Below are 27128 nucleotides of genomic sequence, written 5' to 3'. Positions count from 1 at the left end.
GTATTTTAATATATGGACTCTTGTAAGATTTGTCCAAATAAGGACTAAAAGAGATCCTAATAAAATAAAATAAATATATTTATTGATGGTTAGATCCTATTCTCCTCTCAGATTGTCTGGGATAAATCTCTCAACCGATGGGTGGACAAAAAGTCCCTTTGTTGCACGTATTTAATTCCTTCATTGCTAAGCATTACATCACATCTAGTTGTTGGTGTAAAGTCTTGTGTTTTCAACAACAACAAAAATATCCCTTTTATTCTACAGAGCAAGCCTGTGCCACCACCTCCCACTATGGCCATGATGAAGCCTGGTTGGTAAGGGGACTGCAGAATCCACAAGTAGTGGACGGCAGTGTGTTTGAGGCCCCCAACATTTATTTTGCTAAACAAAAAGCTTAGAGACTCCAGTGGTCCTCAAAATAAATAAAAACATTGCATTCAAAATTTAATTCTTGATGCTTTTACACTACTCTTAATTTTTTTTTTTATGTGTAAAAGTGTACTTACTATGCCTGTGATATGTGGTTGTCCCATCTAGCTATCTTAAGATGAATGCACAAACTGTAAGTCGCTTTGGATAAGAGCGTCTGCTAAATTACTAAAATGTAAAAAATGTCAATTATATTTGGAGACTTCAGGGATTAATTCCAGAGATTAATTCCATGCCTGTCTAATGTAATGCTCAAGATCTGAGGAAATACAGAGATATTTCTATATTGATTTGATGTCACTTCACCCCGTAGAGTTTGTTTCTCATGATCTCAGCACCCATCTCATCCAGGTTGGCCTCAGACACAGCATCCTGGAAGAACAGAGCTGGAAAGACAAGTAGCACACATATATTTAGGATTGGGAATAAACCCAGACCCAGAACACTGACACATCCATAAACCTTCATAGCAATAGGAGACGTTACAGCTACAGAGTTGATACTAGTGAGCAGCAGGAGGCAATGTTAAGCCATCTTCTGAGTTATTGCATACTCTCTTTAGTACAATGCTACTCATTTCCAAATGCTATAGTTTAGGGCAAGCATTATTTTTAATGCACTGCTTTAAATTAACATTGGGAGCATATAACAGTGTGTTAAATAGGAACCACCAGAGTATTTCTCTATGTTCATCTGCCTGTCCACTCTTAGCAGTGTGACATTACCACAGTGGTAGTTTGAGTGGCCCGGTGGAAGAGGCATCGATGACTGTCAGCCGGAACTCAGTGTCCTTTTTACACGCAGTAAAATTCCCAATAACTCTCAGCTGGAGAGAGAATATGGTGGAGACACTATATTGAGCAGTGGGGACAGAACATTGAGGACCAGTAGTGTACTGTACTGTGTGCGCGAGAAAAAGGATGAGGAAGATGGAGAAATAGGATAGCAAACAGTATAGTCTTGATGGAAAATAAGATATGCAAGATATTTGAATATATATATATATTTTAAAATATATATATATATTGATGTGAGTGCATTGGAATTGCTTTTGGCGGTTGACCTGCTTCTGTTTTGTGGGTGGCACTGTGTGCTGTTTTCGATGGATGGGTCCTGGCCTCTCGGGGCCATAGGGATCCGGAGGGATGGGGGTGGTATGCCGATCACTGGGATGACGGCCCAACTTGGGATGGGGAGGGGCTTTAGCGGGGGAATTCGTGGAGAACAATTGGAGGGTTACTTAGTAGCAATGCAAATATCATGGTACAGCTAGAGTGAGGGAAAAAAGTATTTGATCCCCTGCTGATTTTGTACGTTTGCCCACTGACAAAGAAATGATCAGTCTATAATTTTAATGGTAGGTTTATTTGAACAGTGAGACAGAATAACAACAAAAAAATCCAGAAAAACGCATGTCAAAAATGTTATAAAATGATTTGCATTTTAATGAGGGAAATAAGTATTTGACCCCCTCTCAATCAGAAAGATTTCTGGCTCCCAGGTGTCTTTTATACAGGTAACGAGCTGAGATTAGGAGCACACTCTTAAAGGGAGTGCTCCTAATGTCAGCTTGTTACCTGTATAAAAGACACCTGTCCACAGAAGCAATCAATCAATCAGATTCCAAACTCTCCACCATGGCCAAGACCAAAGAGCTCTCCAAGGATGTCAGGGACAAGATTGTAGACCTACACAAGGCTGGAATGGGCTACAAGACCATCGCCAAGTAGCTTGGTGAGAAGGTGACAACAGTTGGTGCGATTATTCGCAAATGGAAGAAACACAAAAGAACTGTCAATCTCCCTCAGCCTGGGGCTACATGCAAGATCTCACCTCGTGGAGTTGCAATGATCATGAGAACGGTGAGGAATCAGCCCAGAACTACACGGGAGGATCTTGTCAATGATCTCAAGGCAGCTGGGACCATAGTCACGAAGAAAACAATAGGTAACACACTACGCCGTGAAGGACTGAAATCCTGCAGCGCCCGCAAGGTCCCCCTGCTCAAGAAAGCACATATACAGGCCCGTCTGAAGTTTGCCAATGAACATCTGAATGATTCAGAGGAGAACTGGGTGAAATTGTTGTGGTCAGATGAGACCAAAATGGAGCTCTTTGGCATCAACTCAACTTGGCGTGTTTGGAGGAGGAGGAATGCTGCCTATGACCCCAAGAACACCATCCCCACCGTCAAACATGGAGGTGGAAACATTATGCTTTGGGGGTGTTTTTCTGCTAAGGGGACAGGACAACTTTACCGCATCAAAGGGACAATGGACGGGGCCATGTACCATCAAATCTTGGGTGAGAACCTCCTTCCCTCAGCCAGGGCATTGAAAATGGGTCGTGGATGGGTATTCCAGCATGACAATGACCCAAAACACCCGGCCAAGGCAACAAAGGAGTGGCTCAAGAAGAAGCACATTAAGGTCCTGGAGTGGCCTAGCCAGTCTCCAGACCTTAATCCCATAGAAAATCTGTGGAGGGAGCTGAAGGTTCGAGTTGCCAAACGTCAGCCTCGAAACCTTAATGACTTGGAGAAGATCTGCAAAGAGGAGTGGGACAAAATCCCTCCTGAGATGTGTGCAAACCTGGTGGCCAACTACAAGAAACGTCAGACCTCTGTGATATACTTCTCCCATGGGCAAAGAAACTCAAAAGGGGTGATGATATTAATTAACAGTAATTTTGATCCGAATGTGCAAATTGTCCAAACAGATACCCAAGGTAGATGGATTATTTTAAATATGTTATTGGACCATAAACAGATATGGCTAAATAACCTTTACGGACCAAATAATGATGATCCACACTTCTTTGAAAATATATAGAATGAATCATCAACCCTGCCAACAATTCAAGACTCTTTTATTATGGTGGGAGATTATAATACCGTTTTAAATAGCTCAATGGACTGTAAAGGAAATCACACTACAAAAAAATCACCCTCATGCTCTTAAGGAAATCATGAATGTCATGGAAACATTAGAACTAGTAGATATATGGAGGCTTAAATATCCTGATCTAGTGAGATATACATGGCGGAGACTCAATCAAGCTAGTCGTCTTGACTTCTTTCTTATGTCATTCTCGTTTGCACCAAAAGTTTAAAAAGTGTTGATAGGGGACAGAATGCGGTCGGACCATCATATAATTGGCATATACATTACTCTTACTGAATTTCCACGTGGGCGAGGATATTTGAAATGTAATCTAAGCCTATTGGATGATAACTTGTTTTTAACTAGGAAAGAGGAATTTATAACTGATTTTTTCCGACATAACATAGGTACAGCAAATCCCCTTATTGTATGGGACACCTTTAAATGTGCCTTTAGAGGCCATGCAATTCAGAACTCATCTCGAAAACAAAAGCAATTTAGGTCAAAAGAGTCCATACTAACAAAGGAAATAGAAGGTCTAACAGAACAGATAGATAGCAATAAAAACTGTAACATAGAGGCTCAGAATAAATTAGAGGAAAAACTAAAAGAAATGGAGAAACTTATTCAAGAAAGATCAAGTGTAATATATTATAAAAATAAAGCAAACTGGATGGAATATGGGGAAAAATGCACCAAATTCTTTTTTAATCTTCAGCATAGGAATGCTACCAAAAATAATTTACTGAAACTGGTTACAAATGACGGAGTCACCCATGATTCACCTAATTATATTTTGAAGGAGGAAACAAAGTACTTTAAGCATATGTTTTAGTTTCAGTCACCTCCATCTCCTCTAATTAACGCTAATTGTAGAGATTTTTTTCTATTGATAATGTAAAATGAACAGCCATACAGAAAGACTCATGTGAACGTGAAATTACAGAGGAGGAACTTCTGGATGCAATTAAAGACTTTAAGTCCGGGAAAACTCCAGGGTTGGATGGCATACCAGTCGAGGTTTACCAAACCTTTTTTGATATACTCAGAGGACCGTTATTAGCATGTTTTAACCACTCCTATGTAAATGTTAGATTATCAGACACTCAAGAAGAAGGTCTGATTTCATTATTACTGAAACAGGATACAAGTGGAAAACACAAATATCCTTCAGCGTTGTGATGCAAAAAATTCTAGCAAAATGTATAGCTCATAGAATAAAAAAGGTATTGTCGGACATTATTCATTCTAATCAGACAGGTTTTTTACATGGAAGATACATTGGAGATAATATAAGGCAAGTACTGGAAACAATAGAACACTATGAAAAATCAGGGAAACCAGGCCTGCTATTCATAGCAGACTTCGAAAAGGCATTTGATAAAGTACGACTGGGGTTTATATATAAATGGAGAATTTCTTATAAAATGGGTTAAAATCATGTATAGTAACCCTAGGTGTAAAATAGTAAATAATGGTTATTTCTCAGAAAGTTTTAAACTGTCAAGAGGAGTGAAACAAGGTTGTCCACTATTGGCATAGCTATTTATTATGGCCATCGAGATGTTAGCTATTAAAATCAGATCCAACAATAATATCAAAGGATTAGAAATCCAGGGCTTAAAAACAAAGGTGTCATTGTACGCTGATGATTCATGTTTTCTTTTAAATCCACAACTTGAATCCCTCCACAGCCTCATAGAGGATCTAGATACATTTTCTAACCTCTCTGGATTACAACCAAATTATGATAAATTTACTATATTACGTATTGGATCACAAAAAAATTAAAAATGTACATTACCATGTAGTTTACCAATAAAATGGTCTGATGGTGATGTGGATATACTCGGAATACATATCCCAAATGAAATAAATGATCTCACTCCAATACATTTTAATAGAAAGTTAGCAAAAATAGATAAGCTCTTGCTACCATGGAAAGGTAACTACCTGTCAATTTGTGGAAAAATCACCTTGATTAACTCTTTAGTATTATCCCAGTTTACCTATTTGCTTATGGACTTGCCTACGCCTAGCGAACAGTTTTTTAAATTATATGAGAAAAAAATATTCCATTTTATTTGGAACGGCAAGCCAGACAAAATTAAACGGCCTATTTATATAATGAACATGAATTCGGAGGACAGAAATTATTAAATATTAAAGCATTAGACCTATCACTAAAAGCTTCAGTCATACAAAAGTTATACTTACATCCGAACTGGTTCTCTAGCAAATTAGTAAGATTGTCTCAACCAATGTTCAAGAATGGCCTTTTCCCCTTTATTCAGATTACAACCTCACACTTTCAGTTATTTGAAAAGGAAATCATCTCCCAAATATCATTATTTCTAAAACAAGCCATAGAAAGTTGGTTGCAATTTCAATTTAATCCTCCAGAAACGACAGAACAAATAATGCAACAAATATTGTGGTTAAACTCAAATATACTAATTGATAAAAAAAAACTTTTTTTTTTTGACAACATAAAAAAAAACGGTATAATCTTCGTAAATGATATCATCGGTAGGACTGGTGCAGTTACAGTGGGGGAAAAAAGTATTTAGTCAGCCACCAATTGTGCAAGTTCTCCCACTTAAAAAGATGAGAGAGGCCTGTAATTTTCATCATAGGTACATGTCAACTATGACAGACAAAATGAGAAAAGAAAATCCAGAAAATCACATTGTAGGATTTTTTATGAATTTATTTGCAAATTATGGTGGAAAATAAGTATTTGGTCAATAACAAAAGTTTCTCAATACTTTGTTATATACCCTTTGTTGGCAATGACACAGGTCAAACGTTTTCTGTAAGTCTTCACAAGGTTTTCACACACTGTTGCTGGTATTTTGGCCCATTCCTCCATGCAGATCTCCTCTAGAGCAGTGATGTTTTGGGGCTGTCGCTGGGCAACACAGACTTTCAACTCCCTCCAAAGATTTTCTATGGGGTTGAGATCTGGAGACTGGCTAGGCCACTCCAGGACCTTGAAATGCTTCTTACGAAGCCACTCCTTCGTTGCCCGGGCGGTGTGTTTGGAATCATTGTCATGCTGAAAGACCCAGCCACGTTTCATCTTCAATGCCCTTGCTGATGGAAGGAGGTTTTCACTCAAAATCTCACGATACATGGCCCCATTAATTATTTCCTTTACACGGATCAGTCGTCCTGGTCCCTTTGCAGAAAAACAGCCCCAAAGCATGATGTTTCCACCCCCATGCTTCACAGTATGTATGGTGTTCTTTGGATGCAACTCAGCATTCTTTGTCCTCCAAACACGACGAGTTGAGTTTTTACCAAAAAGTTCTATTTTGGTTTCATCTGACCATATGACATTCTCCCAATCCTCTTCTGGATCATCCAAATGCACTCTAGCAAACTTCAGACGGGCCTGGACATAAGCAAGGGGACATGTCTGGCACTGCAGGATTTGAGTCCCTGGCGGCGTAGTGTGTTACTGATAGTAGGCTTTGTTACTTTGGTCCCAGCTCTCTGCAGGTCATTCACTAGGTCCCCCCGTGTGGTTCTGGGATTTTTGCTCACCGTTCTTGTGATCATTTTGACCCCACGGGGTGAGATCTTGCGTGGAGCTCCAGATCAAGGGAGATTATCAGTGGTCTTGTATGTCTTCCATTTCCTAATAATTGCTCCCACAGTTGATTTCTTCAAACCAAGCTGCTTACCTATTGCAGATTCAGTCTTCCCAGCCTGGTGCAGGTCTACAATTTTGTTTCTGGTGTCCTTTGACAGCTCTTTGGTCTTGGCCATAGTGGAGTTTGGAGTGTGACTGTTTGAGGTTGTGGACAAGTGTCTTTTATACTGATAACAAGTTCAAACAGGTGCCATTAATACAGGTAACGAGTGGAGGACAGAGGAGCCTCTTAAAGAAGAAGTTACAGGTCTGTGAGAGCCAGAAATCTTGCTTGTTTGTAGGTGACCAAATACTTATTTTCCACCATAATTTGCAAATAAATTCATTAAAAATCCTACAATGTGATTTTCTGGATTTCTTTTTCTCATTTTGTCTGTCATAGTTGACGTGTACCTATGATGACAAGTGGGAGAACTTGCACAATTGGTGGCTGACTAAATAATTTTTCCCCCCACTGTATAGTATGTATAAGCTGGAAGTAGAGGCCTAAGCATTGTTGTTCACTAGTTTACTCCAATTAGGGAAGGGGTGGTGGGCTTGGAAAGTAATAAAGGGAAATATATTAGTATGTGTATGTATATATGTATGTATGTATACAGTGGGGAAAAAAAGTATTTAGTCAGCCACCAATTGTGCAAGTTCTCCCACTTAAAAAGATGAGAGAGGCCTGTAATTTTCATCATAGGTACACGTCAACTATGACAGACAAAATGAGAAAAAAAAATCCAGAAAATCACATTGTAGGATTTTTAATGAATTTATTTGCAAATGATGGTGGAAAATAAGTATTTGGTCAATAACAAAAGTTTCTCAATACTTTGTTATATACCCTTTGTTGGCAATGACACAGGTCAAACGTTTTCTGTAAGTCTTCACAAGGTTTTCTCACACTGTTGCTGGTATTTTAGCCCATTCCTCCATGCAGATCTCCTCTAGAGCAGTGATGTTTTGGGGCTGTCGCTGGGCAACACGGACTTTCAACTCCCCTCCAAAGATTTTCTATGGGGTTGAGATCTGGAGACTGGCTAGGCCACTCCAGGACCTTGAAATGCTTCTACGAAGCCACTCCTTCGTTGCCCGGGTGGTGTGTTTGGGATCATTGTCATGCTGAAAGACCCAGCCACGTTTCATCTTCAATGCCCTTGCTGATGGAAGGAGGTTTTCACTCAAAATCTCACGATACATGGCCCCATTCATTCTTTCCTTTACACGGATCAGTCGTCCCTGGTCCCTTTGCAGAAAAACAGCCCCAAAGCATGATGTTTCCACCCCCCATGCTTCACAGTAGGTATGGTGTTCTTTGGATGCAACTCAGCATTCTTTGTCCTCCAAACACGACGCAGTTGAGTTTTTACCAAAAAGTTCTATTTTGGTTTCATCTGACCATATGACATTCTCCCAATCCTCTTCGCATCATCCAAATGCACTCTAGCAAACTTCAGACGGGCCTGGACATGTACTGGCTTAAGCAGGGGGACACGTCTGGCACTGCAGGATTTGAGTCCATGGCGGGCGTAGTGTGTTACTGATGGTAGGCTTTGTTACTTTGGTCCCAGCTCTCTGCAGGTCATTCACTAGGTCCCCCGTGTGGTTCTGGGATTTTTGCTCAACGTTCTTGTGATCATTTTGACCCCACGGGGTGAGATCTTGCGTGGAGCCCCAGATCGAGGGAGATTGTCAGTGTTCTTGTATGTCTTCCATTTCCTAATATTTGCTCCCACAGTTGATTTCTTCAAACCAAGCTGCTTACCTATTGCAGATTCAGTTTTCCCAGCCTGGTGCAGGTCTACAATTTTGTTTCTGGTGTCCTTTGACAGCTCTTTGGTCTTGGCCATAGTGGAGTTTGGAGTGTGACTGTTTGAGGTTGTGGACAGGTGTCTTTTATACTGATAACAAGTTCAAACAGGTGCCATTAATACAGGTAACGAGTGGAGGACAGAGGAGCCTCTTAAAGAAGAAGTTACAGGTCTGTGAGAGCCAGAAATCTTGCTTGTTTGTAGGTGACCAAATACTTATTTTCCACCATAATTTGCAAATAAATTCATTAAAAATCCTACAATGTGATTTTCTGGAGAAAAAAAATCTCAATTTGTTTGTCATAGTTGACGTGTACCTATGATGAAAATTACAGGCCTCTCTCATCTTTTTAAGTGGGATAACTTGCACAATTGGTGGCTGACTAAATACTTTTTTCCCCCACTGTATATATACATGCGAGAAGAAAACATATGGGGGATTGGAAGTGATGCAGACAATTACATTGATGGAAGTTACAATCTATCTGCAATATTAAAGCTGATCTATCCCCTAAAAAGAAAAAAAAGAGGAAAAAAACAGCATAGTCTTCAGGGTTCATCAACAACTTGATCTCACAAGCTCACCGAGATATCTAATGTTCATCCAACGGCTGCCAGACACCCAGCAGGTGATCAACATGCACACGACCCTACAAATGGAAAAGATACTAAATTAAAAACCTACAAATGGAAAACCTCCATTCCATCAGATTTCCTAAGATGTTTCCCAGGGAAAGGTCTATCCTAGATTTTAATATTGTGGGGTAATTTGGTTCTCTAGGCTTAGGGAATACTAGTCAAAACCCATTGAACAGGTTGATTAAAATCAGTGGGAAGGTCATTGGAGAAGGCCAGGAGCCCCTCAGTGATTTCTATAACAAACAAATGAGGAAGGAGGGGGAACAGAGTGCGAATTATACCGTGACATTCGGGGGTCTATATTTTTTTCACGCATGCACACATTTTTGGAATGGGCCGAATGGTAAAGACATGTAATTTAACGGTAAAATTTTTTTTATTACCTTTTAATTTGGCATGAACACAACCAGTCATGATGTTTTCATCTTATTGTCAAACAAATCACTTCAAAAAGTAGGCTACCTGCGCATGTTCGTCCACTCCAAAATAATTCCAGCATCCAAACAATGCACTGTGCACTTGCGCCATTTGATGAATGGAAAGAGACATCTGTTACAAAACACCAAAAAGTGTCATGACATTCGCCATTCTCATTGGGTCTACACTCTTGTAGTCTAAATTAATTGATGCGTCTTGCTGACAAAAGGACATGTTTTTGTAGAAAGAAAAGTTGGGACACCTGAAAAGGGGCTGAAATACGGGACTGTCCTGGGATGAGTGCTGCCACATGGGGGAAATAAATTGTTTAAGCCATGACACAGAGGTGGGGGTGTTCGTTTAATTTGTAATAAGCTTTTATTTTAATATTTACCACTGTAGCGGTACAAATCGCATTTTAAACAAATAGGAGAATGGTTAAATTATCATTATTTAGAGAATTGTTTGACTTTGTTGCATTATAATTTGCACTCTGAAGGGGAACAAATAGCCTTCGCATTGCACACACAGTCCATGGCCAGTGCAGCCCCTACCCTGGGCGCAAATAAATCTCTCTGGCATACAAGTCTAAGAGAGCGGCTTCTAGTTTTGTGCCAACATCCATCTAACTCCTCAATTCTTTATGTTTTTATTTGTATTTATGTTTATATACAGTGGGGAGAACAAGTATTAAGGGCGACAGGTAGCTTAGTGGGTAAGAGCGTTGTGCCAATAACCGAAAGGTTGCTGGTTCTAATCCCCGAGCCAACTAGGTGAAAAATCTGTCGATGTGCCCTTGAGCAAGGCACTTAACCCTAATTGCTCCTGTAAGTCGCTCTGGATAAGAGCGTCTGCTAAATGACTCAAATGTAAATGTATTTGATACACTGCTGATTTTGCAGGTTTTCCTACTTACAAAGCATGTAGAGGTCTGTTATTTTTATCATAGGTACACTTCAACTGTGAGAGACGGAATCTAAAACAAAAATCCAGAAAATCACATTGTATGATTTTTAAGTAATTAATTTGCATTTTATTGCATGACATAAGTATTTGATACATCAGAAAAGCAGAACTTAATATTTGGTACATAAACCTTTGTTTGCAATTACAGAGATCATACGTTTCCTGTAAGTCTTGACCAGGTTTGCACACACGGCAGCAGGGATTTTGGCCCACTCCTCCATACAGACCTTCTCCAGATCCTTCAGGCTTCTGGGGCTGTCGCTGGGCAATACGGACTTTCAGCTCCCCTCCAAAGATTTTCTATTGGGTTCAGGTCTGGAGACTGGCTAGGCCACTCCAGGACCTTGAGATGCTTCTTACGGAGCCACTCCTTAGTTGCCCTGGCTATGTGTTTCGTGTCGTTGTCATGCTGGAAGACCCAGCCACGACCCATCTTCAATGCTCTTACTGAGGGAAGGAGGTTGTTGGCCAAGATCTCGCGATACATGGCCCCATCCATCCTCCCCTCAATACGGTGCAGTCATCCTGTCCCCTTTGCAGAAAAGCATCCCCAAAGAATTATGTTTCCATCTCCATGCTTCACGGTTGGGATGGCGTTCTTGGGGTTGTACTCATCCTTCTTCTTCCTCCAAACACGGCGAGTGGAGTTCAGACCAAAAAGCTCTATTTTTGTCTCATCAGACCACATTACCTTCTCCCATTCCTCCTCTGGATCATCCAGATGGTCATTGGCAAACTTCAGACGGGCCTGGACGTGCGCTGGCTTGAGCAGGGGGACCTTGCGTGCGCTGCAGGATTTTAATCCATGACGGCGTAGTGTGTTACTAATGGTTTTCTTTAAGACTGTGGTCCCAGCTCTCTTCAGGTCATTGACCAGGTCCTGCCGTGTAGTTCTGGGCTGATCCCTCACCTTCCTCATGATCATTGATGCCCCACGAGGTGAGATCTTGCATGGAGCCCCAGGCCGAGGGTGATTGACCGTCATCTTGAACTTCTTCCATTTTCTAATAATTGCGCCAACAGTTGTTGCCTTCTCACCAAGCTGCTTGCCTATTGTCCTGTAGCCCATCCCAGCCTTGTGCAGGTCTACAATTTTATCCCTGATGTCCTTACACAGCTCTCTGGTCTTGGCCATTGTGGAGAGGTTGGAGTCTGTTTGATTGAGTGTGTGGACAGGTGTCTTTTATACAGGTAACGAGTTCAAACAGGTGCAGTTAATACAGGTAATGAGTGGAGAATAGGAGGCTTCTTAAAGAAAAACTAACAGGTCTGTGAGAGCCGGAATTCTTACTGGTTGGTAGGTGATCAAATACTTATGTCATGCAATAAAATGCAAATTAATTACTTAAAAATCATACAATGTGATTTTCTGGATTTTTGTTTTAGATTCCGTCTCTCACAGTTGAAGTGTACCTATGATAAAAATGACAGACCTCTACATGCTTTGTAAGTAGGAAAACCTGCAAAATCGGCAGTGTATCAAATTCTTGTTCTCCCCACTGTATATACTGTATCCTGTGATTGCACACACACCAGTTTTAAACAATTGTATGAAAGAGAGGACCCTTTGGTATATTACAGTTTTTCTCCATTGGTTTGGCTCATTTCTTGAAACAGAAATTACATTCTCAAAACTACATGGACAAACCTCCAAACCACTTGGCAATTGTTCACAACAGAATTGAATTTCTCATTCATTTCATCAAATTGCAAATGTCTAAGTACATGTCTCAATGTCTCAGTACATCTTTGCAAATGATTAAGTACAGGTAGCCTACATTTAGCACAATTTCCAAGTGAATAGATCTTGTTGATCTAAACTGATTGTTGATTCTCAGTCTAATGGTTGTTCGCTCCAAAACGTGTCAGCGTCATTTCATTGTATAAGTCATCACATGCACAATAGTCTGTTCAATTGTCAAAATTAGTCAAGAACATAATACCATGAATACCATATATGAATCCCTTTGGAACATTTGATAAATTTATTACAGCAATTGACAGTCAGGTGAAACTAGAACTTGACTAACGAAGGAGGAGTTTCACACATCTCAGATGACCAATCAAACAGTATGTTTAGTTACCTGACAGGTGCTGTCCATGACTGTGAATGCTGCCAAACATGTATGTAAAGAGCTTGACCATGCAGGACCAGTACAATTTCTGAACACGGAGGCACCTGGCCAAGTAAATGAACAAGGGCAACTGCCTGCTCGAGGAAGAGGAAGAAGAAGAAGAGGAGGAGGAGGGAGTAAGGGTGCGTGGTGGTGGAATAGGGGGAAGAGGCCGAGGAGCACGAAGACACCATGCTGTCCCGGATGAAATCGGCCACAATTATAGACCATGTCATCAACCATGGCCTCACAATGGCGGAGGCAGGTCGCCGAGTGCAGCCTAATGTGCCTCGCTCAACAGTCTCCTCCATCATCCAAACCTTTCGCAGGGAAAACAGGTATGTAGTCAGTCAATGATGGAATTATATGTTGTATAGGACAGGACACTGTGCATAGAGCAAGAAATATATTTATTTACATATTTACCTATTCATTTAGTGTGTGTGTGTGATAGGCCTACAGTAATATCTTACCTCAATGGGATGTTATGATACTAAAAATGACAAGAAAAACATTGGAGAAAATAAACTATGGAATAGTTTATTTTCTACAGTATTGATGATACAGTTTACAGTAGTATTCCAGTCACTGTGCAGTGATGCATTAGAATTGTGGTAAAGTTACTGTAAGTAAAACAACAATACAATTACATAGGTAACTCATTCTGTAAGGAATACATAAGGTATACATTACGAATGGAGTGTTGTCCTTTGACTTCTATATCTAGGATTGGACGACAACCTTGCACAGGTGGCTGTTAGGCCTACTACTGCTAGGTAGCTCTCTCCCTCCCCTCTGTCTGTCCTTGATTGCAGGAGTGAAGTCTGGTGTGCGGGAGTCAGGGTTCCAGCTGCAGCTCATTCACCATAATCACCTCAGCCTTTAAGACCCGGTCAAACTTACCACTCATCGTCAGATCATAGTCAAGACGACCATATATTTGGAACCTGACTCCTGCCTCCGCTTCACTCCTGCCACCACCATCCTGCTCTCCATTACCGGACCTCTCTTTGGACTCACCACGGACACTAGGACATTACGGTACCACACCTGCCCTGATCTGGATCTGTTACCCTCCCTGTACCTGGACTTGCTCTTCCCCTATATTTGGAAACCTGGACTTTGAACATTGTAAATAAACCTGTTAAAACTTCTCTGGCTTGGTGTACTTGTCTGCATTTGGGTTCTATCCAGTTAAATCATAACAGTGGCAGAGGAAAACTTCTCAATGAACAACAAGAACAAGAGATCTGTAACATGGTGATGGCAAATAATGCCATCACATTGAGACAGATCCACGCTGCAATCCTACAAGACAATGCCATATTCCAAAATGTCAACTCTATAAGCATCTCCACAATAGACCGGATATTGAAGAAGCATCAGATGACAATGAAGCAAATTTACAGGGTACCATTTGAGAGGAACTCTGATAGAGTGAAAGAGCTGCGTACCAGTATGTACATGTAAGTCAGTTACTGGTTGTCCATCATTATAACATTTTTACAATTAAGCAGTGGTTCCCAAACTTTTTGGCTTCAGTACCCACTTTACCTGATTTGTGTATCCAGGTAATCCAGGTATGGAAGTATTTGATTTATCTGACTTCAACATTTCGCCTAAAAACTGCAGCTTACTGTATGATGCAATTATCATTATAATCCTTATTTTGAAGAATATAACATACAATAAGAAAAGGGGTCAAAGAGCTGCAATTAGTGCCTCCCATGTAAATCTATCTAATACTGTGGGTTTTACTGTAACATTTCAGTAAGTCTAGTCATTGATGATTTCCCCCTCCCCTTTCTGTCAAATACCCCTGTAGTACCTCTGCATAGGGGTACATATGCCCTTAGGTTTGGAACCACTGGAGTAGTGGCCAGTAGTATATTGAACTTGTGGAGAACATAGAACATTCCTATGTAATTGTCTGTAACTGTAGTGTATGACTCTTCTGTATGACTGATTTGATGTTTTCTTTTTTACGCTATTGTAGAGAATAATGGCATTGGAAGGAAACGAGACCCATCACATCCTCGTGTTTGTGGATGAAGCTGGCTTCCAACCTGGCCAAGGGCCGAAGACGTGGCCGTAATATTGTGGCCACCGGGCCATGGTGGATGTCCCAGGCCAGCGAGGGGCAATATAACTATGTGTGCTGCCATATCGGAGAATGGTGTGGCCACTCCCACATCCCCAGTCTTGGCCCATACAATACACAGAAGCTCCTCATCTTCTTGGACCGCCTTCATGTTGATTTGATCCCTGAAAATGAGAGCGGTCTCGTAGGGGCCTCACCTACCACAATATGTCATTGTATGGGACAATGTGAATTTCCACCGTGGCCCGCTCTTCAGGGCCTGGTTCACTACTCATCCAAGGATGGTCATGGTGTTCCTACCACCTTACTCTCCTTCCTCAATCCTATTGAGGAGTATTTCTCCGCTTGGAGGTGGAGAGTGTATGAGCATCGGGCTCAAGATCAGAGGTCCCTGCTCCATGCAATGGACGCTGCGTGTGAGGATATTACAGGAGATCAGTGTAGGGGATGGTTGCGACATGCACGCCCGTTTCTTCCTCGTTGCATCGCAAGGGAGAATATACGCTGTGATGTGGACGAGAATCTGTGGCCAGACAGACAGCAGCGTGTGGATGGCCAGGAGGGTGAGGACAGCGACCAGTGAAGAACTGTTAGTTGTGAAACTCCAGCTTTATTTACAGCACTGTAGGCTGCATATAATTTTCATTGTTTTTTGTTTGTGTGTTTATATTACAGTATATTATGCTGTATACATTTTCTTTTACTCTGATGTATGGAAGTTACTTTATGTGTGTGAATGATAATGGTTACAATTTCCTTGGCAGTATGAGTGCAATGTGTGATGTCAAACCTTGGAGGCTACTCTTACCCTAAAATCCTATTTATTTTTTTTCAGTTTTATACACAATTGTATTCTGTTAGCTAGACAAAAAACAGTACAGTAACCATTGTCAATGAAGGACTGGGCTAAGACTGAAAGGTGGACAGGAGGGGATATTTCAATGGTCCTCTGCCATAGTGACAAAACATCTAAACATTTTGACTTGCAGTGCTTACACAATGCCAAAGGGACGAAGCATTTTGGGGGCACTGACTGTTTAAATGAGAAGGAAATTTAGTTTTGACACATACGTGAACTGTTTTGGGAGAGGTATGAGCTTTTGCAGGTGAACCATGGTGTTGTGCCGAACCATCCACGTTATTTTGGCTAAAGCACCAAGAGTGTTGAGAACGTCCGGTCTGTTTCAAGAAATGAGCCAAAAGCAATTGAGAAGGATCTTTGCCATTTTCGTGGCACTGACTCCTTATATGGGAAAGGAATTTAGTTTTGAAGCATGAGTGAACAGTTTTAGGAGAGATATGAGCTTTTGCAAGTGAGCTATAGTGTTGTGCTGAACTGTAAGACTGTTTTGCCAAATGATCTTAGAGTTTTGAGAATGTAATTTCTGTTTCAAGAAATGAGCCAAACCAATGGAGAAAAACTGTAATGTACATTTTCACATCTGATTGACTTCATCTAATCTCCAGCAGTTAAACAGTGGGCAGACCTCCAGCTTCAGTCAAATCAATTCTTGTTATGAACACAGTTTGATAAAAGCATAATCAGGAGACTAATGGACAGTCTGAGGAAATAATTGATCAACTCTTAGTGAGAGGATTTGAGTGATTACCTTCCAACAGTGAAGATAATTGAAAAACGGTTTTATGTTTAGGATGTTTATTACCATACATTAACAAATCTTCCATTTCAAAAGGGTTCAAGGGCTCACTTGAAAAATAGATGTAACTCTGGTAAATAAAGAATACATAAAACAAAATAAAAAAGTTAAATGTTGTTGTAAGTTTGTTGAACATCTACTGGACATCTCCACACCATCTATTTGGGGCAGGTGTTACCAAGAAAATACCAAAAGCTACAATGAAAAACTAGCTGTAAGATAATTGCATTCACCCGCTAGTCATCTACAACCAAATGGATGGTATAGGTAGGATTAGCTTACAAAATGTATTTGGGGATCATAAAACATTGTATATTTAGTTTTTTCCTATCTATATTGCTCCCACTCTTTGTAGTGTTTATTATTTTGTGGTTTACATGGTCCAGTGAACCTCCGAGTTATTTTTCATGTGTGTTATGACTTCCAAGTGTTCCCATGGAGATGTTTTATTAACCATATTTTCCTTTATTATTTTCCCCTAACCCTACCTTCCCATGGAGAGTTAGTGGGAAAGCAAAAACAAAAAATAGTTAATGGGAAAGGTAGCAGACTTGGGATAAACATTGGATAGATGGCTCTCATGCCACAAAGCCTATTTTAGCATGGGCAATGCCATTGAGGACTTCCACCATTTTGAAGTAGTCAATTGGGTGGGACTTTTTATGAGTCAAGGAAGAATCACAGAATTCCATCCAGGTCATCAGGAGGAATCAGCCAATTAATCATACTCCGCACGCATATGCAGGTGGCAGTAAATCACCAACCTGGGTTTTATAGACAACGCACTCTGGCTGCCAGTAGGCACCCTGATGTAGGCCTACTACTACTTTGGACTTTTAATATGCACTTCCAATGATTGTTAGCTAGTGGTGGCTAAAGTTAGCTGAATTGTGTAGTGGCTATTTATTACAATTTCATGGACTATTTTCAGGGTGATTAACTATTTGACATCCATCTAACATCAAGTTGTAAAATCCTGAACTTACCTTTTAATACTGTATTGATAACCTCCTAATGTATTGGTATCATCATTGAAAGACCTAGGCACCCTTACCACCCTGCATCCCTCTGCTGACTTGCCTCTGAAGCTAAGCAGGGCTGAGTCTTGTCAAAACATGGATGGGAGTTGTTGTTGGAATGCCAGTAGGGGTCACTCTTTTCTCTGGTCTAAGGAGTTTGGAAAGTTTTCCGGCAAAGGGTGCTATCCTTCATATGACATGAACAGTTGAGCATTCCACTATTGACAAATCAACCCCAGCCTCACAGACAACAAATCATTTATAACCTAAGTCATACCACATGGTTGTGTTTCATTGAAAATTGAAGAAAAAAATAATCCCTCTGAAACTCTTTCTCAGATTTATGCTGTAATTATGGAACATTATTTTATACAGTCTATTGACACAACAACATAGTACAATAGTTTGATTTGTAATGAGTGTATTAAGCACTAGATGGCGCCTCCACTCCATTATTCAGCGAACATCTGGCATTCAGACAATAATGTGATTAAGCAAATAGCCAGCAGGTTTCAGTGCAAGAGAATATAACCAATGTCCTCATGCCAGTTTGAGTAACTCATCAACCCTTTCAAATGTCTGTTTTCTTCACTGATGACCTAATCCCACCCCTGTCCCCTGTATGGGAACGAGAAGGGAAGGTTTTGGGAAGTAAACAATCAGAGATACTCAGCATCAACATCCCTTAAAGGGCAGTAGGTGATATTTACAGATGTTTTTGATCATTTAAATGAATGACCATTATATTCAAACCTATTAATCCGCCAAGGGCATCTATGAAGGACAGTTAGCATTTTCCCAGGTTTCAATTTCAGATGCTGCAAAGATGCTTAAAGATCATGACAAACAGAAAGCCACAGTACTGGATAACATCCCAGCTAGATTCCTGAGTGATGCTGCTGATTGTATTGGACCTTATGTAACACACATCATCAACCTTTCCATTCAACATGGAAAGGTACCACAAGAGTTGAAACATGCAAGAGTTGTTCCTTTATACAAGAAAGGAAGCAAAGTTGAACAAGGGAACTACAAACCAGTGTCAATATTGAGTATGTTGTCAAAGGTTTTAGAAAGAGCACTACATGAACAAATCCTAAAGTACAGTACATTGATGACCATAACACTTTTTATGACCTTCAGTCCTGTTTTAGGCAATCCTATTCTACCGACACTTGTTTACTATACTTGACTGAGGGCAACTTCTGTGGTATGGTGATGCTTGACCTAAAAAAGCATTTGATACTGTGAACCATGATATTTTGTTTTACAAACTCCAACTCCTTATTATGGGTAAAGTCTTACCTAATGATAGGGTACAAAGGGTGGATGTGGGCAGGACACTGTTTGATGCTAAGGAGTTAAACTGTGGTGTCCCCCAGGGGAGCACTTTGGGACCTTTGCTTTTTTTACTCTATATAAATTACATGATTCTGCTCTCTTGGTTTCACATAAGAATAAGGAGACTGTTGAAAAGACCCTAAGCAGTGGTTATCCGACAACAAACTGTCTCTGCATTTGGGCAAGAGAAACTCTTCCAACTTCTCGGTCAAGTGTAATTGTGTAGCGGTGAAGGAAAAATGCTCTGTTATATAATTGGGATGTGAACTGGACCAACACATGACAAGTGAACTCATGGCTCTGAAGGTCATTGGGAAGGTTCACTTCGTGACAAAGTTCCTGGCAAGGGTAGCTGAGTTCCTGCATACAGAGAGGACCCTGGCAACATCTCAGATACAGTGCCTCTATGACTATGCTTGTATCTCATGGTTTAGTGGCATAACAAAAAATCTGAAGGACAAACAGCCCAAAACAAACTAATGAATAAGAATTATACTCAAGCTCAGCCCTAGGACACACATTGGTTCTAATAATTTCAGGGAACTGAACTGGCTTCCAGTTGATCTCCGGGTGGTGCAGATCAAACTGTTGATGATTTTTAAAGTTATACATGACATTGCCCCCAGTTACCTGTCTGGTTATTTTAATTTAATTAGAGACTCTCATAGCCATCACACCAGAGCCAGTTCTGCCAATATCAGACTGGAATTTTTCTCAGTCAAGTGTAATTGTGTAGCGGTGAAGGTAAAATGCTCTGTTATATAATTGGGATGTGAACTGGACCAACACATGACAAGTGAACTCATGGCTCTGAAGGTAATTGGGAAGGTTCACTCCGTGACAAAGTTCCTGGCAAGGGTAGCTGAGTTCCTGCATACAGAGAGGACCCTGGCAACATCTCAGATACAGTGCCTCTATGACTATGCTTGTATCTCATGGTTTAGTGGCATAACAAAAAATCTGAAGGACAAACAGCCCAAAACAAACTAATGAATAAGAATTATACTCAAGCTCAGCCCTAGGACACACATTGGTTCTAATCATTTCAGAGAACTGAACTGGCTTCCAGTTGATCTCCGGGTGGTGCAGATCAAACTGTTGATGGTTTTTAAAGTTATACATGACATTGCCCCCAGTTACCTGTCTGGTTATTTTAATTTCATTAGAGACTCTCATAACCATCACACCAGAGCCAGTTCTGCCAATATCAGAATGGATTTTTTTTAAATCTCTTTCCTTAACACTGGTGCAGAGGAATTGAATGGTGTAAAATCCATCCCTAAGCTAGGGAGTTTTAAGATAAATCTTACGAAATGGTTTATGGGCAAAATGCTTTAAAACTGCACAGGCTTAAATAAAGTATAGTTGTTTCAATGAATGCTACTTGGTAATCTATGTTATTCCTTTGTCTGTTTCCTCCCTATTGATGAGATGTATTTGAGATGTATTTTGTTTTCATGTTATAATCTTGTGTATATTTGTTTTTATATCTTTTCATGAGGACTACAATGGAAATAGGTTTTAAAACTTTTTTGTGTCACCCTCGATGATTTTAATGGCATTGTACTGCATCCACATCTGTGGTTGTAATGTGTTTAAAATGGTCAAATAAATCAAATCAACCCCCCAAAAAATGCAATATTTCAAAATCACTTAGAAAAACCCCATGAGCTTAGTTAAACTGTCAACCTATCATAGCCCAAAATATAAGGTTGGTTTACTCCATTGTTGGTAAACAATGCCTTTGTCCAATTATGGAGTGTGCCTTTAAAAAAGCTATGGTTCAGGTCTGAGACATGTAATTCATTAACGCGCTGACTTACTCATCAGGACATGTCCCAGTAATGCACTCATACATAAGTGAGCCTTTCTTAAGGCACTTGACTCATACATACAGATACAGGAGAAGAAAAACCTGCTCACTCTGACCCCATTATGAAACATATAGAGAGCATTTGACCTGCAGAAATTGATCCCTGTTTTTCTGCCTCAAACTGTATTGATAAGGAGACAGAATCCCACTTCTGTGATGTGGGATGTGTCAACAACAGACAATCAGAAGCCAGAGACAACACTGGTGATTAAATAAGGCATGAGAAGTTGATGTTCAGAGTGATGTTATCTATTCAGGCCATCTGTCATTTCTTCATTTTCTGCTTGCGTCTTGCCCAGCGGGCATAATATGACATGGGATGTCATAAAGACACAATTTTCTGGTTGAACTGTACCTCCCTTGTCAGATAACCAAATTACAACCAGGTAAAGACATTTTTTTCCAGGACTACAAAAAGTCGTATAAACAATGTTTTCAATCACTTCAGTCTGATATCTTTTCAACCAATATTACCAATGTGACATGACCAAGAAAAACTCTAGTCGGAGCCGGAGCCACAAGTGAACGAGGCAAACGAGGCGAAACTCAGCAGAAAGTGCAAGGCTAAGTTTATCTAAATTCCCCTTCCTCCTGCTCCATAATGGAAAAACACTCTGAGATGTCATTTCAAATAGACCCCAATGTAATCCGCAGCCCTACAAGGCCCACTTAATCAATGCTATGGACATGTGCATAGAAGAGGAACAGTCTCCAAATGGAAAAGGAGTTCTGAGTCAGCTCACAGGAGATTAAAAAGAGGGGGATGAATAATGGAGGAGGGGAATGGTGGGAAAATTGCCCGAATGTGGTGAATCATCAATAACAGACAGAGGGTGTGAATACTTTGGAGTAAAAAAGACTACTGCTGAAAATGAAATATCACTACCCCGAGTTGTTTTTAATTAGTTTCACTGTAATTGTTTTCATCGTGTAGACTCATTATGCAAGTAGGCTGAGAGAGAGTTTGGCATACTCAGAAACACTGGGCACAATGGTCGTGGTAAACCCACAAACAAGAGCTGTCTCCCATGGCAACCAGTTGAATAGTAGTAGTCAGGTGTCATTGGATGGTTTGACATATTTGAGTAGCCTACTCATACAATCTTACCAGGTTGACACTGACAGGTTCATAAATAATCCCGGTTCAGGATCTATTTTCAAAGAGCCCAACACATTGAAGGTGCGTGAGCATTGATTCATATTTCATCAGGTTGTTGTGCACCACTCACATGGTGAAAAAGGTAACCCTCCACCTCCACAGTCTTGGAGCCCTTAGGCACCAACTAGTTCTTTCTCCACACAAATCCTTAGTGTCTTGCAGTGAATGAAGCTCCACTCCAAAATCCCACTGACTTCTCATTTCATTGGCACGAAAGTGGAGCGAATGACAGTCTTGTTGGGCCTTGTTAGCTGAGAAATTAATAGAAAAGTTTCATACAGTTTCACACTATTATACGCCAATAATGAAATACAGGACAAATGTCTTTTTTAGTAGTGTATGACAGCGTGTTTGACTTTTGGTATTACTTTTTCAAGTTTATTATTCATCAGTGTGTCTCCGGTTCCTATTCTATGGCCTTCATAGCTGTAAGTCTTACCTCAGTCTTGAAATATAGATATCATTTAGAACCAAGACACACAGACTTCCTATATTGTCCAGAGAGCTTTACTCACCTTTGTTTTATGCCCTGGCCTTCAATAATAAACTATAGCTGTCCTGGTAGCCCTATACCTCTACTCTAGTGTCCACACATACACGCACAGACGCATACACACACACACACACTAACAACCCCCCACCCCCACCCCCACCCACACACACACACACCCCGTCCACACATACGGTAGCAGAGTCAGACTGACTCCATAATTCGCAGGAGAGCTCAGGCTCTGAGATGATCTGTCATCCTCCCCTGTCAGCTTAGCGCCACTGTGCCTCCCCTTTCAGACGCTGTTTCGCAGCTGATACCTCTAGTGCAATTCTCTATTCCCAGGCTTATCCTTGCTTGCGTCCCAAATGGTACTCTATTCCCTACATAGTGCACTACTTTTGACCAGAGCCCTATGGGGCCTGGTCAAAAGTAGTGCACTACATAGGGAATAGGGTGCCATTTGGAAAGTAGCCCTTGACTTGTGTCGCCTCGCTTCAACGTCTCTTCGGCATCCTTTGTGAAATATCTTTTTCCCGCACCTCATCCCAAGGACTCATTTGTGGACTGCGGCGGGATCACAAAAGGTTCTCTCCACAATGATTCTTCATAACACACATGTCACCACCACAGTAAAACCCAGACGTTTGTATTCTCAGTCCATGGTCAAAAGCTAAGGTATACAGTATGTGGTGGACTTGACTACCTGTGTTAGGATCTGAATGAATAGATAGATAGATAGATAGATAGATAGATAGATAGATAGATAGATAGATAGATAGATAGATAGATAGATAGATAGATAGATAGATAGATAGATAGATAGATAGATAGATAGATAGATAGATAGATAGATAGATAGATAGATAGATAGATAGATAGATAGTCACGATCGTCGGTGAGAGAGGACCAAGGCGCAGCGTTGAAGGTGAACATATCCTTTTATTTTACTGATCACACGATCAAAACAATAAACGATAACGTGACGTCTACGGTTTAACACAAACCGAAATGAACAAGAAACCACAACACAAAGTGAAAAGACCGATAGTTAAATATGGCTCCCAATCAGAGACAACCAGCTGACACTCGTTGCCTCTGATTGGGAGTCACTCAGGCCAACATAGATATACAAAACATAGACTTACACACCCTGGCTCAACATAACATAGTCCCCAGAGCCAGGGCGTGACAGTACCCCCCCCCAAAGGCGCGGACTCCGGCCGCGCCAAACAACCACAACAGGGAGGGACCGGGTGGGCACTCCGCCTCGGCGGCGGATCCGGCTCCGGACATGATCCAGGCACGGGTTGTGCTGGACTGACGACGCACACCCCTGGCTTGATGCGTGGAGGAGGAACGGGCCGGACCGGGCTGACGGGCGCACTCCCTGACTTGGTGCGGGGAGCAGGAATGAGCCGGACCGGGCTGACGACGCGCACCACTGACCTGGTGCGGGGAGCTTGGATGGGCCGGACTGGGCTGGCGACGCGCACCACAGACTTGGTGCGGAGAGCAGGAACGGGCCGGACAGGGCTGACGAAACGCACCATAGACTTGGTGCGGAGAGCAGGCACGGGCCGTGCCGGACTGACGACGCACACCACTGGCTTGGTGCGGGAAGCTTGGATGGGCCGGACTGGGCTGGCGACGCGCACCACAGACTTGGTGCGGAGAGCAGGAACGGGCCGTGCCGGACTGACGACGCACACCACTGGCTTGGTGCGGGAAGCTTGGATGGGCCGGACTGGGCTGGCGACGCGCACCACAGGCTCGGTGCGAGAGGCAGGAAAAGGCCGAACCGTACTGGGGACACACGCCACTGGCCCTATGCAGGGATCAGGAACGGGCCGGACCGGACTGGTAATACACCCCAGTACCTCTCGCCGTGCCTCCACACTTTCCCTCTCCTCTGTGACCAGTGGCCCCCTTAACCTGGCGGCCTCCTCTGCACACCCGCTGGACCGCTCCATCGCGGCCTCCGGCTGCCCCGTCGTCCACGTCGTGAGCCCCCCCCTAAAAAATTTCTGGGGTTCTCTCCTCCCCGTGGACCAGGCCTCCCTAGCTCTCGCCAGACTCTCGATCCATTGCTTCATAGACCAGCCTCTCTCCTCTTCACTTAGCGTGGCCCAGCCGAAACTCCTACTCCCCTGATCCCAGGTCCTTCCTCTCTCCTCTTCACGCTGCTTGGTCCATTTTTGGTGGTTTCTTCTGTCACGATCGTCGGTGAGAGAGGACCAAGGCGCAGCGTTGAAGGTGAACATATCCTTTTATTTTACTGATCACACGATCAAAACAATAAACGATAACGTGACGTCTACGGTTTAACACAAACCGAAATGAACAAGAAACCACAACACAAAGTGAAAAGACCGATAGTTAAATATGGCTCCCAATCAGAGACAACCAGCTGACACTCGTTGCCTCTGATTGGGAGTCACTCAGGCCAACATAGATATACAAAACATAGACTTACACACCCTGGCTCAACATAACATAGTCCCCAGAGCCAGGGCGTGACATAGATAGATAGATAGATAGATAGATAGATAGATAGATAGATAGATAGATAGATAGATAGATAGATAGATAGATAGATAGATAGATAGATAGATAGATAGATAGATAGATAGATAGATAGATAGATAGATAGATAGATAGATAGATAGATAGATAGATAGATAGATAGATAGATAGATAGATAGATAGATAGATAGATAGATAGATAGATAGATAGATAGATAGATAGATAGATATTTTTACAAAGTAATTTAAAAAATTGAAAGTTTAAATGTCTTCAGTCAATAATTATTCAACCACTTTTGTTATGGTCAGATAATAAGTTGCATTGACTTACTCTGTTTGCAATAATGGTGTTTAACATGATTTTTGAATGACTACCCCATCTCTGTATCCCACGCATACAATTATCTGTAAGATCCCTCAGTCGAGCAGTGAATTTCAAGAACAGATTGAACGACAAAGACCAGGGAGGTTTTCCAATGCCTTGCAAAGAAGGGAACCTATTGGTAGATGGGTAAAAATAAAAAAAAAGCAGACATTGAATATCCCTTTGAGCATGGTGAAGTTATTAATTACACTTTGGATGGTGTATCAATACACCCAGTCACTACAAAGATACAGGCGTCCTTCCTAACTCAGTTGCCGGAGAGGAAGAAAACCACTCATAGATTTCACCATGAAGCCAATGGGTATCTTAAAATAGTTACAGATTTAAATGGCTGAGGATGGATCGACAACATTGTAGTTACTCCACAATACTAACCTAAATGACAGAGTGAAAAGAAGGAAGCTTGTAGAGAATAAAAATATTCCAAAACACGCATCTGTTTGCAATAAGGCACTAAAGTTTGCAATAAGGCACCTTATTGGTGTCCTGTGTAGCTCAGTTGGTAGAGCATGGCACTTGTAATGTCAGGGTTGTGGGTTTCATTTCCACGGGGGACCAGTATGAACATTTATGCACTCAAAAATGTAAGTTGCTCTGGATAAGAGTGTCTGCTCACTGACTAAAATGTCAAGTAGTACTGTAAAAAATGTGGCTAAGAAATGAATTTTTTGGCAAAATGTGTAGAAATGCAGGTAATTAGCTTTCTATCTGCTGTCAGGAGGGGGGCGACTAAAGTGTTTTTTCCGTGAGGTAGGGGGCACCCATCCAAATCTCACTTAGGGCCTGTCATGCCAAATAGTGTCCCCCTGCCAGCTAGCTAGCCAAATAGTTTTATTTAGCTAAAGTTGGGTAGCTAGCTGGCTAGCTACTGTAACTGTTATTGTAGCGTTTGTCCTGAATACCAACATCACTGAGTACCACTCTTCATATTTTCAAGCATGGTGGTGGCTGCAACATGTTCTGGGTATGCTTGTCATCGGCAAGGACTAGGGAGTTTTTTGGATAAAAATAAACGGAAAAGAGCTAAGCACAGGCAAAGTCATAGAGGAAAACCTGGTTCAGTCTGCTTTCCAACAGACACTGGGAGACAAATCCACTTTTCAGCAGGACAATAACCTAAAGGCCAATTATACAGTTCCTTACCAAGTTTTGACTGAAATCGTCTTGAAAATCTGTGGCAAGACTTGAAAATGGCTGTTTAGGAATGATCAACAGCCAACTTGACGGAGCTTGAAGAATGTTAAAAAGAATAATGGGCAAATGTTGTACAATCCAGGCTTGCAAAGCTCTCAGAGACTTACCCAGAAATACCCACAGCTGTAATCACTGCCAAATGTGATTCTAACATGTATTGACTCAGAGGGTTGAATACTTATCTAATGAAAATGTATTTGTGAGTCCACTTTGACATTACAGAGAATTTTGTGTAGATCGTTGACAAAAAAAGACAAATGCATTTTTAATCCCGCTTTGTAACACAGCAAAATTTGGAAAAAGTCAAGGGGTGTGAATACTTTCTGACGGCACTGTAGATAGATAGATAGATGGATGTGCCCTTGAGCAAGGCACTTAACCCTAATAGCTCCTGTATGTCACTATGGATAAGAGCGTCTGCTAAATGACTAAAATGTAGATAGATAGATACAGTAGATAGTTGGGAGGATAAATGAAT

Source organism: Coregonus clupeaformis, unplaced genomic scaffold (genome assembly GCF_020615455.1).
Source record: "Coregonus clupeaformis isolate EN_2021a unplaced genomic scaffold, ASM2061545v1 scaf0193, whole genome shotgun sequence".
In the NCBI taxonomy this organism is placed as follows: domain Eukaryota; kingdom Metazoa; phylum Chordata; class Actinopteri; order Salmoniformes; family Salmonidae; genus Coregonus; species Coregonus clupeaformis.
Note: the sequence above shows the minus strand (reverse complement) of the source record.